Here is a 15,655-nt window from a genome sequence, read left to right on the forward strand (position 1 = left end):
TCACATAACTCATAATACAAATCGGCATCGAACATTAAGCGTGCGGACCCTACGGGTTCGGGAACTATGTAGACATGACCGAGACACATCTCCGGTCAATAACCAATAGCGGAACCTGGATGCTCATATTGGCTCCTACATATACTATGAATATCTTTATCGGTCAAACCGCATAACAACATAGGTTGTTCCCTTTGTCATCGGTTTGTTAGTTGCCCGAGATTCGATCGTCGGTATCATCATACCTGGTTCAATCTCGTTACTGGCAAGTCTCTTTACTCATTCCATAATGCATTATCCCGTAACTAACTTATTAGTCACATTGCTTGCAAGGCTTATAGGGATGAGCATTATCGAGAGGGCCCAGATATACCTCTTCGATACACGGAGTGACAAATCCTAATCTCGATCATGCCAACTCAACAAACACCATCGGAGACACCTGTAGAGCATCTTTATAATCACCCAGTTACGTTGTGACGTTTGATAGCACACAAGGTGTTCCTCCGGTATTCGGGTGTTGCATAATCTCATAGTCAGAGCAACATTTATAAGTCATGAAGAAAGCAATAGCAATAAAACTAAACGATCATTATGCTAAGCTAATGGATGGGGCTTGTCCATCACATCATTTTCTAATGATGTGATCATGTTCATCAAATGACAACACATGTCTATGGTCAGGAAAGTTAACCATCTTTGATTAACGAGCTAGTCAAGTAGAGGCATACTAGGGACATTCTGTTTTGTCTATGTATTCACACATGTACTAAGTTTCCGGTTAATACAATTCTAGCATGAATAATAAACATTTATCATGATATAAGGAAATATAAATAACAACTTTATTATTGCCTCTAGGTTATATTTTCTTCAGATATTACTCAATAATCCTTAGTCATTATGTGCAAAAGTACTAAAGGTAAAGTACTTCCCTAATGGGAGCTTATTACAGGCAACTCATAAAAAGGGGGGCATCATTTACGTGACAGAGTATTATGAAGGGTTTAGAGACCTTCAAACTGGGGTACATTTGGTGAATTGGGACATGAGAGAAAGTGAACATCTAGAGGGATCCCTCTGTCCGAAGCAGTGCAGATAGAATGGTAATTACTCAGCGTGGGCATACTGTTCTGACTACTGTCAATGATCTCATCGACCCCACAAATGGAAGTTGGGACGAAACTTTAATTAAGTCTATCTTCAACCTTGTTGACGTCCGCGTGATTTTGGAAATCCCACTTAACTTCAAAGCCTTGGAGGATTTTATAGCTTGGCATCCAGATCGAAAGAGGAGTTTTTTCAGTCCGCTCAGCTTATCACACTCAATGGATTCGAACTTTCCGGGCACATGCAAATGTGTTAGTGCAGCCAGGAAGGTCTAGCACACTAGCAGTATGGAGTACACTATGGAAACTCCAAATTCCACGTAAAGTTCAAATTTTCTGTTGGCGAGCACTCTCCATGGAATTTTGCCTCTAAGATCCATAATCACTAACAGGCATATTGGGTCAGATGGAGCTTGGCCTATATGCCACCGAGCGACCGAGGATGTAAAGCACCTTCTCTTTGAATGTTCCCATGCGACTGAGCTCTGGTCAAGCCTAGGGATATTGGATTATATCAATGAAGTGAAAATGGTTGATCGCTCTGGGTCGATCATCCTGGAACATATTCTCTTAGATCCAGCAAGACAAGTGGCGCTCAAACCCAACCTGGATGTGAAGCAACTCATTGCGGTTGGAGGATGGTACCTTTGGTAGATTCGACGCGAGATTATTCATAATGGTTCTCCCCCGCCTCCTTTCAAATCGCCCATGTCGATTATGCCTATAGCTAATAATTTTCATCAAGAAAATGCAAATAATATTATAGCAGTGCAAGTTAGATGGAAGAAACCGGAGCCCAGGTATGTAAAACTAAATGTTGATGCAGCGTTCTATATAACAGAAGGAGTAGGAGCCACTGCAGCGGTGATCAGGGATGCGAATGGATCCTTTCTAGCTGCTCAATGTATCTATATTCCTTATAAATCTAGCGTGGTTACGACCGAGGCGATATCAATGCGGAATGGTCTGAACTTTGCAAGCTCGCTAGGTTTCACGCGGATGGAGGCGGAATCGGACTCATTGATAGTAATTGAATCTTGTGATGGCCAGACAAGATGGTGGGATGAAATTGCTGCAATTTTCGCTGAATGTGTAGACATTTCGTTTCTGATTGGGAAGGTCAAATTCAAGCATTGTTATCGTAGCTCAAACCTAGCGGCGCATGTGCTAGCAAATTACAGTTATTGTAATAAAATTTGTAATGTTTGGACGGACGACCCGGGCTGCCTTGTGGTGGGGCCAGGAAAACTGGTTTCCAGTAAAAAAAAATCATGTGTTGATCAAGGTTTATTTTTTGGTTTCTGCTTTTTCTTTTGGTGGGGCCAGGAAAACTGGTTTCCAGAAAATATCAGATTTCTTGGATTTTTTCGGCCTGAAATTTTCAAAGGAAATTCAAGTTCAAGAAAAAAATGTACTATATTTGATAGTCTAAACAAATGTATTCTGTTTGACACATAATTGGAACAAAACTGGTCCTCGTCCAAGTGGTCAGCACTATTCGCCTTCTTCTACCGTAGGTCGCGATTTCTAATGCTGCGTGCTACGCCGCTCGGCATGAATTTTTTTTGTTTTAACCTGAATAACATTCCTGGTGGCTATTAAACGCTCATGACATTTTTGTTATTCCTGTATAAGCTTCCCATTCGATCAAGAAAGTAACCGTGTTCATCCTAAAAAAAGGTAACTGGAACAAACAAAGTCTTGATTAATCCTATATATAGAGTTAGTCTAAATCCAGAAAGTAATCGGAAGAAGATGGTGGCGACGAGCGAGCGAGCGGAAGCTGTGATGCATGGCCTCATGCAAGTACCATCAGCCGGTCCTCGATCGCGGCCTGCGCGCGCAGCTCTCGTGCTCATGGCCTCTCGATCACCCACCTGGCCACCTCTCGTGGTCGATCATGGTCGCGGCTCGCGCGCGAAGCTCTCTCGTTGCCCGGGCGGTCTCTGTGCTGTATAAAAAGCTAGCGATCATGGACATCAGACCACCCAGAGCTACCGATCCTCTTCCTCCCTCCACGGACATCTGCTCCATCCAGCAGCTAGCTTGCAATGGCACCTCAGCGGCAGCAGCAGCACAAGGCCGCCGTGATCGCGCTCTTCCTGCTGTCCGCCCTCGTGGCTGCGCCCGCCGTTGCTGCTTCCAGGCCCGAATCCGGCGGCTACGCACCCGCCACGCCCTCCGAGGCCGCGAGGCCGGCTGAGCCCGCCGCCAGCACGCCCGCCAAGAAGGCGGCAGGCTACACTGACTCTACGCCGGCCGATTCCTCAGCCAGCACGCCCGCCGAGGCGGCGACGCCCGCCAAGAAGGCGGGAGGCTACACTGACTCTACGCCGGCCGAGTCCTCAGCCAGCACGCCCGCCGAGGCGGCGACGCCCGCCAAGAAGGCGGGAGGCTACACTGACTCTACGCCGGCCGAGTCCTCAGCCAGCACGCCCGCCGAGGCCGCCGCCAGCACGCCCGCTGAGGGGGGGACGCCGACCGAGGCCGCTGCCAGCGCGCCCGCCGAGGCGGGGACGCCGACCGAGGCCGCCGCCAGCACTCCCGCTGATGGGGGAACGCCCGACAAGGACGCGGCGGGCTACACTGACACTACGCCGGCCGAGCAGCCCGCCGCCGATGGCACTAAGGTCAAGGTGCCGGCCGGGGAGGGGAAGGCGACGACCGTCGAGCAGAAGTTCATCGAGAAGGTGAACCAAGCGTTCAAGAAGGCTCTGGACGCGGCCAACGCGGCGGCGCCCGACGACAAGTTTTCGGTGTTCGACGCCGCCTTCAACAGGGAGATCAAGCAGTGCCTCGCCGGCATGAGTGCCAAATTCATCGCCATGATCGACCGCGCCTTCAAGATAGCGTACAACTCCGCCGTCGCCGCCACCAACGCGCAGGAAAAGTTCTCCTGCTTGGTACTCACCCTCACGGAGGCCCTCCGCTTCATTGCCGCCACCCTGGACGCCCACGCCATCAAGCCAGCCATCGAGGAGGTGGTTGCCGGAGGCATGAAGGCCACGGCCGGCGCGACGCAGGTCATCAAGAAGCTCGACAAGGTCATCAAGTTAGCCTCCGCTGCTGCCAAAGAAGCTCCGAAAGCCGACAGGATCCTCGTGTTCCAAGCCGCCCTCAACAAGGCCATCAAGGACCAGATGGGCCCCGGCTACGACGGGAGCAAGACGACCTCCGATCTCGACGCGGCGTTCAAAAAGGCCGTCGACTCCGCCGCCACCTCCAAGCCCGAGGCTAAGGACACCGACGTCGCGGACGCCTTGGCGAAGTCCATCACCACCATTGCCGATGCCACCAAGGATGGCGCCGAAACTGCTACCGCGCCCGCCGCAGAAGCCGGCTACAAGGCCGCCGACAAATCCGCTGCCGAGCCAGCTGCCGAAGCCGCCGATAAATCCGCTGCCGAGCCCGCTGCCGCGCCAGCTGCCGAAGCCGCCGATAAATCCGCTGCCGAGCCCGCTGCCGCGCCAGCTGCCGAAGCCGCAACCGCGCCCGCTGCCGAAGCCGCTACCAAGCCCGCGGCTGATGAATCCGGTTACAAGGCCAAGGCCGAAGCCGCTCCCGAGCCTGCAGCAGAATCCGCTACCAAGTCTGCTGCCAAGCCCGCTGCCGATGCCGCTGCCGAGCCCGCTGCGGAAGCGGCTACCAAGCCCGCAGATGGCAAATCCGGCTACAAGGCCGCCGCCGCCGATGCCGCGACCAAACCTGCTACCGCAGGCGGCTACAATCTGTGAGCTGCTGGCGCTAGCTAGCTTTTCCCTTTCCCTTCGTCCACGCATTTAGCCGCGCGATCGACACAGTGCCATCGGTATAATAATTTCTTTTGTAATTTCTGTCTAGCATTTATGTGATGGTGCATTGCATTGATGGATAATATGCAATCCCCATGATAAGTCAGGTTAAGTCCCTGTCAGCCGTGATAAATCTTCAGTTATGCTAATATATATAGTTGGACTGGTTTATTTTTCAGCTATATTCAAAAGAAATTCACTATCTGTTCTTAGGCTAGTCATAGTGGAAGTAAGTTAGATAGTAACATAACACACTCCAAGATAATTTTGCTTATGTGGCATATAGTTAATGAGGAAAGAGGTGTTTAGATCACTGTTACGGGTGTCTAGGGCAAACCTAGCTATTGCACATCTAAGTGAGTGAATCAAATATAAAGAGGAAAAAAAAGAAAAAATAAATTATCCACACAAATCTCGACGTAAGATCAATGCCATAGGATTTAGCTGTGCAATACTTATGACACATCTAGATGTGCTTTAGCAAAACTGTTACTGTAACATAGCGTTTTCCGAGAAAAAGATGAGTCTACAAGCTAATAAATGAAGTCATTTATGCCACTATTACTAGGTTACTTTGCACTATGAAGGTAATAACTTAAACTAGTGTCATATGCATAAGAAATTACACTGGAGCACCGAGGTGCTCCACCCATGCACATTTGTACCATAGCTGCCCATTTAGATTCGGACCGATCCAATTCAATGCGCTGTATTAATCTTTGTATCCATGAAGCACTTGTTCGTAAACATCTCGTATATGCATGTGGTCTCCTACGAGCTGGCCCCACCTGTAAGATTGGTTATGTTCTATCAATGGCCCACACTGCCGCATTGAAGGCCACCACACTCTGCAGCATATCTACCCCGCCTGTCCACTGTTCCTCTTCCTCATCCTCTTTCCGTCTCTTCCTCATCCTCTTTCCGTTCCCCACTTCATCTCTCCGAGGTCTAAACTTCTTGAGCTCCCTGTTCCGGCGAAATGTGTGCCTCATCCTCGACCTACCAGTCACTCGTGCCCACACTACCACCCACTCGTTGCCGCCCCTCCGGACGAAGCTCCGCTGCCATATCACCTCCAGCCGGCGACGGATTCGACCTCCTACCCCGCACAAGAACATCGATGGATTCGGGTGCGAGCCGGTCACTGCAGATCCGGCATGGGCTGAGACTTTGGGGATGAAGGTCGGCGACTATGCAAGGATCCTCGGTTGTTTGGTGTTGAGTCTTTCCTCGTATTTTCTCTCTGTAAATTTTTGTTTCTCAAATTTTCTCTCTGAGGTGTTGAGATCGTTTTTTCTTTCCTTGTTTTTTCTCTGAAAATTTTCTTTCCTCAAAATTTCTCGCTGAGGTTTTCTGTTTTTTCGTCAACTCTGACACCATTGGGTATGCAACGGCGGCGGCCAGCAGCAGAAGTACGCAACGCTAGCTGCTGGGGCAGCGACTGCCTGTGGCGGCGAGAAGCGAGCAGCAGCTGCAGTAAAGAAGGAACTACTAACAAAGTTCGACGAGATCCATTACACCTTCACAAATGGAAGCGAAAAGCCTAGTCTCGCTGTATCAAATAACTCAAATGTTCTGTTCCTGCAGTAACCGTCGCTGATAAACAGGCTGTTAGTGTGTGCGTGAGAAGAGCGGCTGAGTAGGCCAGCTATGTGAGAGGAGCGGCTGAATAGAGCACCGAGAGTACCCACTAGGTCACTACGCTGGTGTACTTCCCCTACATTGATAGTACAGCGATGGTTCTAGAGAACAGTAGTACCCTCAACTTCCAACTGTAGCTCCTTGGCCCTGAGATTCAAGAGTTCAAAACTGGTGCACTATACTAAACTAGACTAGAAGTACAGTACATCGCACTACTAGTTGAGAAAGTAGTACTAGTACTGTTACAGTACAAGTACGTACTCCTCCGTCATATAATGTAAGACGTTTTTTGACATTAGTTGGCGTGTACAAAAAATAGCAAAAAAATACCCAAAATTTCTTAATCCACGCTAAAAACTACTACCTAGTGCCAAAAATTTCTTACTAGTGCCATAACATTCCATAATCCCTTTCTTTCAAAAAAATCACTTCTGGAGGGAAGATTGCTATCTCCACGCGAGCTTCTCATAGGCCAGCGCCACCGCATGCAGTCATGTGAGAGAGAGGGGGACATCCATGCAGCATGCAGAGAGAGGAGAACGCGGGCGGACAACCAATGGGCTGCATGGGGCATTTATAGCTGCTAACTCCTCCCATCCATGCACCAGGGGTATTTCCGTCCATAAAGCATGCAGCGAGCCCCTGCCTTGGTATCCGGGTCTGCTCTTATGCGCAGAGTAAAAAGAATCGGAGGGAGTACTAGTAAATAATAGTCTCACCCCTTCGCTGAGGAACGATCTACAGTTGGAAGGGACGAGGCCCTGTGGTTACTACGCTCTTATCTCCTCCTCGCCAGTTCCCCTCCCCCCGAAGAGAAGGAAGTTCGCCGCTGCTCCCATGGATTCGCCAGGCGGTTCTCCTCCTCGTCGGGGCTGGGAGACCTTGGACAACGATCCTGTGGGAGAAATCGCACGCCGCTCCGACGTCCTCACCGCCGCAAGACTCGGTGCTTCCTGCACCAACTTTTTCAAGACGCTGCTTAAACAGGCCATGCTTGTTGGTCTTCCATGCATCCTCGAGGAGAAGGTTCTTCTATGGGACAATCTTTCGAACAGTCCACCGCTCCCTGGCCATGGTTGCACGTTGACTCTGCTAGACTTGCCGACGTTGAGAGGTAGTCAGATTTTGTCCGATGAGCAGGTCAGTAATGGAGTTTGATCATGTAGTACATAGTTATTCCATTTCCATCCCGTAATTTCTCCGCTGCCCACCGTCTTATATATAGGTCTGGGTCAGTGCCAACGAAGATTGGCTTGCATACCTCCGGCCGGATACCACCATCATTTTGCACAACATCCACAGCAGTGCGGCCATTCCGTTAGACCCCTTCTCCACCATTGGGATCGGCCTTCCGGACTGGCTGGGCAAGAATACGTATGATGATGCCTGCATGAGATTGAAGAAGATAGAAATTGCGGACCCGCCGACAAAGCCACGCGGCTACGACGATTACTATCTCATCGCGGTGTTCGACATAAGGATTGCCATCAATGCAGGAGGCAGTAACGGCAGAGGCTGGCGCATGTTGGCGGCGGCGGATTTGTACCCCTACACGTTTGAAGACGTCGTGCACCATCTAGGCCGCATCTTCGCAGTGACAAGCCAGGGGACTTGTTTCATCTGGTTGACATCCTACGGTACGGGAGATTACAAACGGAATGCACAAACCATCATTTGCATCCCTAACGGTACTCCATTATTTTGCAGGGACTAGTCATCCCCCGATCAAAATAAGATCGCTGATCCTGGATGTGCATTTGCATCCGTGATTCGGTCTAACCTAGAACCTTATAGCTGACTTTGGCATATTGGGATCAACTATCTTAGCAGTCGTTACCCATGGTACCACTGATGTGCAACATGGTCACATAATCTACCACGATCGGACCATCACCATCTACCCAGGTATTCCATTTTTTAACCCTCTCGCCTTCTCTTTCATTGTTGCACTAGTAGTATACTTTGTAGTACTGGTAGGAGTACTTTTTACCTTGGAGGACGTGTATAGCTAGCTAGGCCCTTGAAGACTTGAACCCACTAGCTGCCACCATTTTTTTTCCATGTCTTACTATCTCATCCATGTAGCCAAGAGTGGCTATATATAATAAGCCGGTTATTTTACTTCCTCTATACCGGAGTAGTACTATTTGCTACACAGTATTACTGACCGCCACATTTGAGTACAACATTATTATGCATGGACCTTGACTATGTATGTCACCATGTGTCCAGATCTGGGATGCCGCGTGTACCAGATGAACGGCGCCGAGTTCGACCCCCCGTCATGCTACGTGGGTGCCGAGCAACACTCTTGGAGAGTACTCGCTTTTCATCGGGGACAGCTACCCCATTGTGAAGCGGGTGCCACCTTCCGTGCACGACACGGAAGGCCTGCCATTCATGAAGCATGGTTGTGTCTTCAGTGCGCACCGCCGGATGAACGACATGCTGGGACACGCTATCCCTGATTTATGCCGCTTCAGCTTGGATGAGTCTCCATCGTGTGGAACCGGACTAGAAAGCTGCGACAATGATTCCCGTTGCCCACCGCTATGGATCATGCCATCCATGAAGAACACATAGGACTAGAACCTGGAGGAGGACATGTAGCCCATCTATAACGTGTATGTGGAGTACGGTAATTGTGGACGGTAGCGCTGTGAATATACGTAGACTATTCGTGCACAAATTTATCACATGAGTTGGAGATGAACTTGTGTGGCATACTGGCATTTGTCCTTTAGAATTTATTACTAGTAAATGTGTTATGTGTACGTGCAACTTGTGTGGTTGTTGCACGGGCTCCAACACGCTCTTTGAGAAAAAAAGGTGGCACAGCTTTGGATATACGTGATGTGGCGGCATCATACAGTAGCACCGTTCGCTATAGTTGTACTAGTACACTCCTACTAGGACGACAACTCCTATAAAACCTTGCGCTTGGCTCTTTGCCTCTTCGGGAGGTTCAACAGTTCGTACTCGTGTGAACCTTGCACTTGGCTCTTCGCCTCTTCGGAAGGTCCAACAATGATGATACTACAGTACAATATGCTTCTGGCAATCTGACACCGATTGAACTGATGCATGTCCACCGCGAGGGCGAGAGCGAGGGAGAGGGAGAGGGAGAGGGAGAGGGCGTTGTAGTCAAAACCCTCTCCTTGTCCTGCGAACCACCGCGCACGTGGGCGAGGGAGAGGCGTAGTAAGCAAGCTTCTCCTCATTTGGCGAGTTGACGGGACACATCAAAGCAGTACTAGTACTACTAGTAGTAGTCCATACTGCGTCCTTTCCAATTAATATGGCTTAATTTGAAACAAGAAAAATACACTGGCGATCAACGTGTGTAACAGTATGCTCTTTACGGTCACTATATATAGTTTTGTGGCGATTATGCGATCACTAGCTCATCGTAGAGCACCGTATTGCACCCTACTAACCGGCCACATAGTCGACGTGGCATTTTGTTGACTGGTTAAATTGTCACCTGGTTTCTGGGTCCCACCTGTCAGTTGGCAGAGTAAAGAAATCAGTTAAACAAAATTTTACGCGGGCGCGACACGAGTCCAACCCTTGCGCGCGAACCGCCCTGGCTGTGTATGTGAGTGCATGCATGTGTCCTCCCTCGGTCTTCCAACAAAGAGTGTACTACATGATGTACATCTACACTTCCAATGTGTTTAGCCTTTAATCTAAATCGATATTGATTGACTAATGCACCAACTTGTGCTGTAGGTATAGGCTACATGTCTATCCTTAATTACAGCATGCAACGGCCTTCATTTAATCTTCTTATCTCAATGGTCGCATGCACACATGAGTCTGCTACTTTTGGGCGTTAATTATGCCCTGGTCAATGTGTAAATCTCTAAATGTATAGTCTTTCACGGACGTAGGGAGTAGGTTGAGCACTTGAGCGTGAGCGTGTGTGTTGCGTCGTGTGATGTGTGCCGCATGGGTGCGTGAGTGTTGCATGCGTCCATGTGTACGTGTGAGTGTTGCATGTTGCATGAATGCATGCATGCATGGGGCTTACTCCCTCCCATTGATATGTCCATTTGGCTATAGATTTCAACAAGTGACTAGGTACGGAGAAAAATGAGTGAAGTGAGCGTAGAGGCATAGGGATACTGTAGAAAGGAAGTCCTCGCGATCCATTTATTTCCCATCTCGGTCAGAGAGAACTATTCCACTAGTCTTCGCAGTGAAGTGACAATACACACTGCAGCAGATGGGACACGTAATTAATAAGCTGAACCAGCGTGTTGGTGTTACTAAATCAGTCGGTTATGTTTGGTAGTCTCAATTCGTTGAAAGCATGCACAGCCCACATATCTTATTGGTTGATATGCCACAAAACAAAAAATGAGAAGGGAGTTAATGTACGGTGCCTAAGTGTTTTGGGATTATTTGGTTTTCGTAAGGTGACTTACACACCTAGACGGAGGGAGTAGTAGAATTGATATTGAATGCACCTTCTTCCCCGTCTTCCACTCTTCTCCCTCCTCTCTTCTTCTTCCTCCTCTCTTCCCCATCGTCGGCCGCATACCATTTACCCCCGCTCACTGCTCGCCCGCCCGCGCCATCTTCCTTGGTAGCTCACGCGTACCATATCCCCCCGCTCACTGCTCGGCCACACGAGGAGAAGCTTCTTCGCTCGCCCGCCCGAATCCACTTCCCCGCTGGCTCGCAGGCACCAAAAACCCCAATGGCCGAACCGACTGACACGCAGAGCCGCGATTGGAATTCCCTCCCCGATGTTCTCTTGGAGCAGATCTGTAGTCGTATGGACCTACTTAGCACCGTCCGTCTGGCCGCATGCTCGGTGTCTTTGTACCGTCTACTTGTCTGCAACCGGCCGGCTATTTTCAAGACACCCTGCTTGCTGATGCCCGATCCTCGAAGGTGGCCCATACATCGACTTGACGATCCTACGGAGGTTGCCGTGGTGCCCCTCGACATGCTACCACAACCCGTCCACCTGTCCTTCATGCGCGGCCACTACTGGGCAGGCATGAAGGCCAACTGGATCGTTCTCATCCACCACACCGGTAGTCCGTGGCATCTCGTGGATATATACACCCAGCGAGAGATCACCCTTCCATCATTGGATACCGCCGCCATCGAGCCTCGCGGCCCTCCGGACACTCCTGCCTACTACGCACAAGACGCGTCAAGCTTTTGGCTCGACCTGTGTTTGCAGAAAGCTGTAATCTGCGAAGTGCCCACACCATCAGAAGACTACATGGATTACAAGCTCATTGCCTTGTTCAACAAGGGATTAGTCTATCTGGAATCCGGTCGCCATACATGGTTATGGCTCATCATCAATCCTGTTGAGGAAACATTTCTATCTGATGCTATAGTGCATGATGGCATCGTTTACGCGGTCGACGCACAGATTGGCTACCTATATTGGTGGAATCTATCATCGTGTAATTGTTCTATCTCATCTCATCTTTACCTTATGAATACGACTGCATGTTCATTTGTTACAAATTTAGAATGCATAGCATGTCTATAACCACATCGTTGCTATATGTTCCTCTCATTTCCTAGATTTTTATGACCACACATGTTATTGTTAGAGTTGATATGAGAACAATTGGCATCTAATGATTGTTAGAATACATATTATGAGCATAACATCATGATTTCTATATGTTACTCTCGTTTACAAGATTTTTATAACAACGCATGTTATTGCTTAGAGTTGATATGAGAACAGTAGTAGTAAGTGCTATGGTAGAATATGAGTAGGCGCTGTCATAGCTGTTTTCCTCTCATTGTTACATGATGTTTGAACCATGACATATTGCTAGAATATGAAAGCCATTGGCTTATTTTTTTAACTTGGGGCATGATTATGACCACGGCATTGCAAGTCTCTGTCTATGATATGTGTCACTGTTATAATAATCTTAATTCCACACATACTCTGAACATGATTGTTTATTTTTGTCCTTTTGGTCTCCAATTTGAATTGTTGCAGCAGACGCAAATGCGCTGGCCTTCATGATTCCAGGACCTGGAATCATACCAGCCGATGGGTGGTGGTTTATCGCTCGTTCAGCTGATGGCGGTCATTTGATGCTCATTCGCACGTACCAAATTGACCAAACCATTACATCAAACCACATGCAGTATAATGTGTGGGGCGTTCGTGACATTGATGGCTATGGCTGCTTCGTGTTTGAGAAAGATCCCAGCTCCATTGGGCCAGGCGTATTCAACTGGAGGCGGGTTTACAGCCTCGGCAACCACTCCTTGTTCCTCGGCCTCAACTATCCGATCATCCAACCAATCATCGATCATATCACCGGCAATGATTATTGTGCTATGCAACTTCCATTCGCGAGGGGGGGCTGTGTTTACAAATCATACCATGGGTTTCATGAATCACCATATCCAGTGATTCATCGACATAGCTTGTTGCCAGATAATCTTCAGTGTGTGAATGGCATCAAGCTTCCATGCGATGGATGGCTTTTGCAAACCCGACATGCGGCGATGTGGTTCATGCCAATAGCAAATATGCACAACTTGATTCGTGCTGATATCTAGACTGAGCCATGTATTCTGCTGCTGTAGGACGACCCTCTTTTGTTGGATATTATGTACTGTTGTTAGTTTGAAGCACTCCTCTGGTTTGAAGGATAGATACCTTCCTGGGATCAAGTGCATCCTAACTAACCTGCGTAGGATGTACCGATAATGATGATGGAGATGCTGTGCAAAAGCCATATATATATATATATATATATATATACATCTGGGCTATTCTGTTACGCGTAACAGAATATTATTCTGTTACCCTTCTTGAACTGATGAATCCGAGCGGTTGTATTGATTCCGTCATTTCGTTGAACTGATCATTTTTTATTAAAAGAGCAAATAAGAGCCCCCTCCTCTCTCTCCCCGTTGAGCCAGCTACTTGTGGCGGATCCCTGCACCCGCCCGCCTCCCTCCTGGCAACCCAATCCATACCCCAGTGGCGGTGATGGGCGCCGGGGCACGGGCGACGGCGGCGGCGCTACCACTGGAGCTCGTATGGTGGAGAGAAGTGTGGCGTGGGTGCGTACATGCGCTAAGCTGGAGCAGAGGCGCCCTGCAGCGGGCGGCGCCGAGGCGAGGAGGGTCCGCAGCGAGCTCCGGCCGTAGAGGGTGCAGCGCGCCCCAAGAGCACGCGCAGAGCTGGCCGGAGGAGAAGGCGGCCACGCGTGGCGCCGGCGTCCGACTCAGCGCCAGCAGCACGGACGAAGAAGCTACCACCTACAAGTAGCACCAAGCGAGAAATCAGCAGAGAGAACTCAAGCGAAGGCACAAGGAATACCCGCGTGGTGGGGGAGAGCGAGGGCCGAGGGGGAGGCCACCATTTCCAGCCGGGGGGCGGGTCGAGCTGCTGGTGGAGTCGCCGTGTTCCGCTCCCCTCCTCCTCCTCCTTCCCCTTTGTACTAGTGGCAAGGCGCCGATCTATGATGTGGTTGAAAGGATTGAGTGACCACTCAACTGATTTCGTTTACCTTGCCATCTTAGGAAGGGAAGGGCAGAGCAGGTCCCGCCGGAGTGGGAGGGGGCGGTGGCCACCACCACCACCGTCCGTCCAGGTTCACCTCAGTCGGTGGCAATTGTAGCCATGTTGCCCATGTGCCCATCCTTGACGTCTCTCAAAGATCAGTCTCTATGCTCTGTCTTTTCTGCACAATACAGGAAAGGTCATCTAGTTCTGCATGAACTAGAGCCTGCACCATAATCTTGGCCATCTCACGGCATGTCTGAATTTGTTCATTTATCTTATGTAAGATGCCAAGAAGAGGTTCCAGGCTAGTGTTGCTAGCAGGAACCATAGAGTTGGCGACATATGGCAGAATCTAAAGAGCGGCTGAAGCTGAATCTTCTGTGCTTAAAGTGCAATTTACAGGAAGGACTGTTCCAAAATTCATGAACCTAAAATGGAACATGAAATGGGAGCTGAGGAGATTCCGTTGCTAATTAATTATCTCGCACTATGTTATTGCTGGTGGAGCTACTATAGTAGTAGTATTTGATCAGGGGCTAACGGTAGTTACTACTGTATTTGACATGAGACTCAGCACCATACGAGCTATAAAATGGCAGCTCATATTCAGGGAAACTTTCGTGGTAGGTGTGCAACAAAATTTCACAAAGAATTGTCAAATGCGAAACTTTCATAGAGGTCAAAGATTTCAGTTCAACGTCTACACAGAGCTATCGAAATATGAAACTTAGTCATGTTGAACGTTTCCTCAAATTCGCAACTGGTGAAGACTAATTTGAAATATGGTGAGACCCTTCGTGTTGCTTTCCCGTCAGAAAAAACAGAGTACTGGAACTGATGTCCATATGTGTTTGTGCTGAGCGTGTTTCGTAGACTAAAATTTACACTTTTTTGGGTACGCCTTTTTCTCATAACTTTTCGATGGTTTACGGTATCATAGTCCTCGAACTTGCATGGTTTATTTCATTGAGCTGAATGATATTTATTTTAAAACAATATGTTTTGTGTGTTTCTTTTTTTGAACTCATTTTTTTTGCAATGATGTTTTGAACTTCTCGCGTTTCGCAACTTGGACTTTTACCATTTGAATTTCCGTGGGTTTTTCTTTTGTTTGAGCTTTTTTCCAAACTTATCTGAGACGTCATGTTTGAACACACAACTTTTGAAGTTGTGAACTTATCGTTTTTCCATTTATTAAGTTGCTTTTTTCCTCCGAACATTTACTGGTACAATTTTTTTTTGCAAATTTATTGTCCCTTGAGTAAGAACAGATGCAATTTTTAATTTTAATTTTATGGTACTTATGGTACTAGAGAGTTTGTACTTCTTAAAAAATAATCACTCGATGTTCTTTTAGTTTTATTTTTTAATTTTCTTTCTCATCCTTATCTTTACTGACGGTGTAATCACTATCGTACCTTTATGGTTTATATAGTTGAACGGACTTACATTTTTACCATTCCCTTCTTTTTAAAACTTATATGTTTTCTTCTCCAAACTTCCTACCTGTCGAGAATTAGAACTTATTTATTTTTACATTTGTACTTCCAAGTGTCTTTAATTCCATATTCACTATTTTACTTTGTTTTACCTCATCA

At 48.2% G+C, this 15,655-nt stretch overlaps 1 pseudogene; it reads left to right on the forward strand.

The window, feature by feature from the left end:
- The first annotated feature begins 3,160 nt into the window (after positions 1 to 3,160).
- Positions 3,161 to 5,012, forward strand: LOC125516542 (annotated as a pseudogene).
- Positions 5,013 to 15,655: the final 10,643 nt, after the last annotated feature.

Source organism: Triticum urartu, chromosome 6 (assembly GCF_003073215.2).
Source record: "Triticum urartu cultivar G1812 chromosome 6, Tu2.1, whole genome shotgun sequence".
NCBI classification, from domain to species: domain Eukaryota; kingdom Viridiplantae; phylum Streptophyta; class Magnoliopsida; order Poales; family Poaceae; genus Triticum; species Triticum urartu.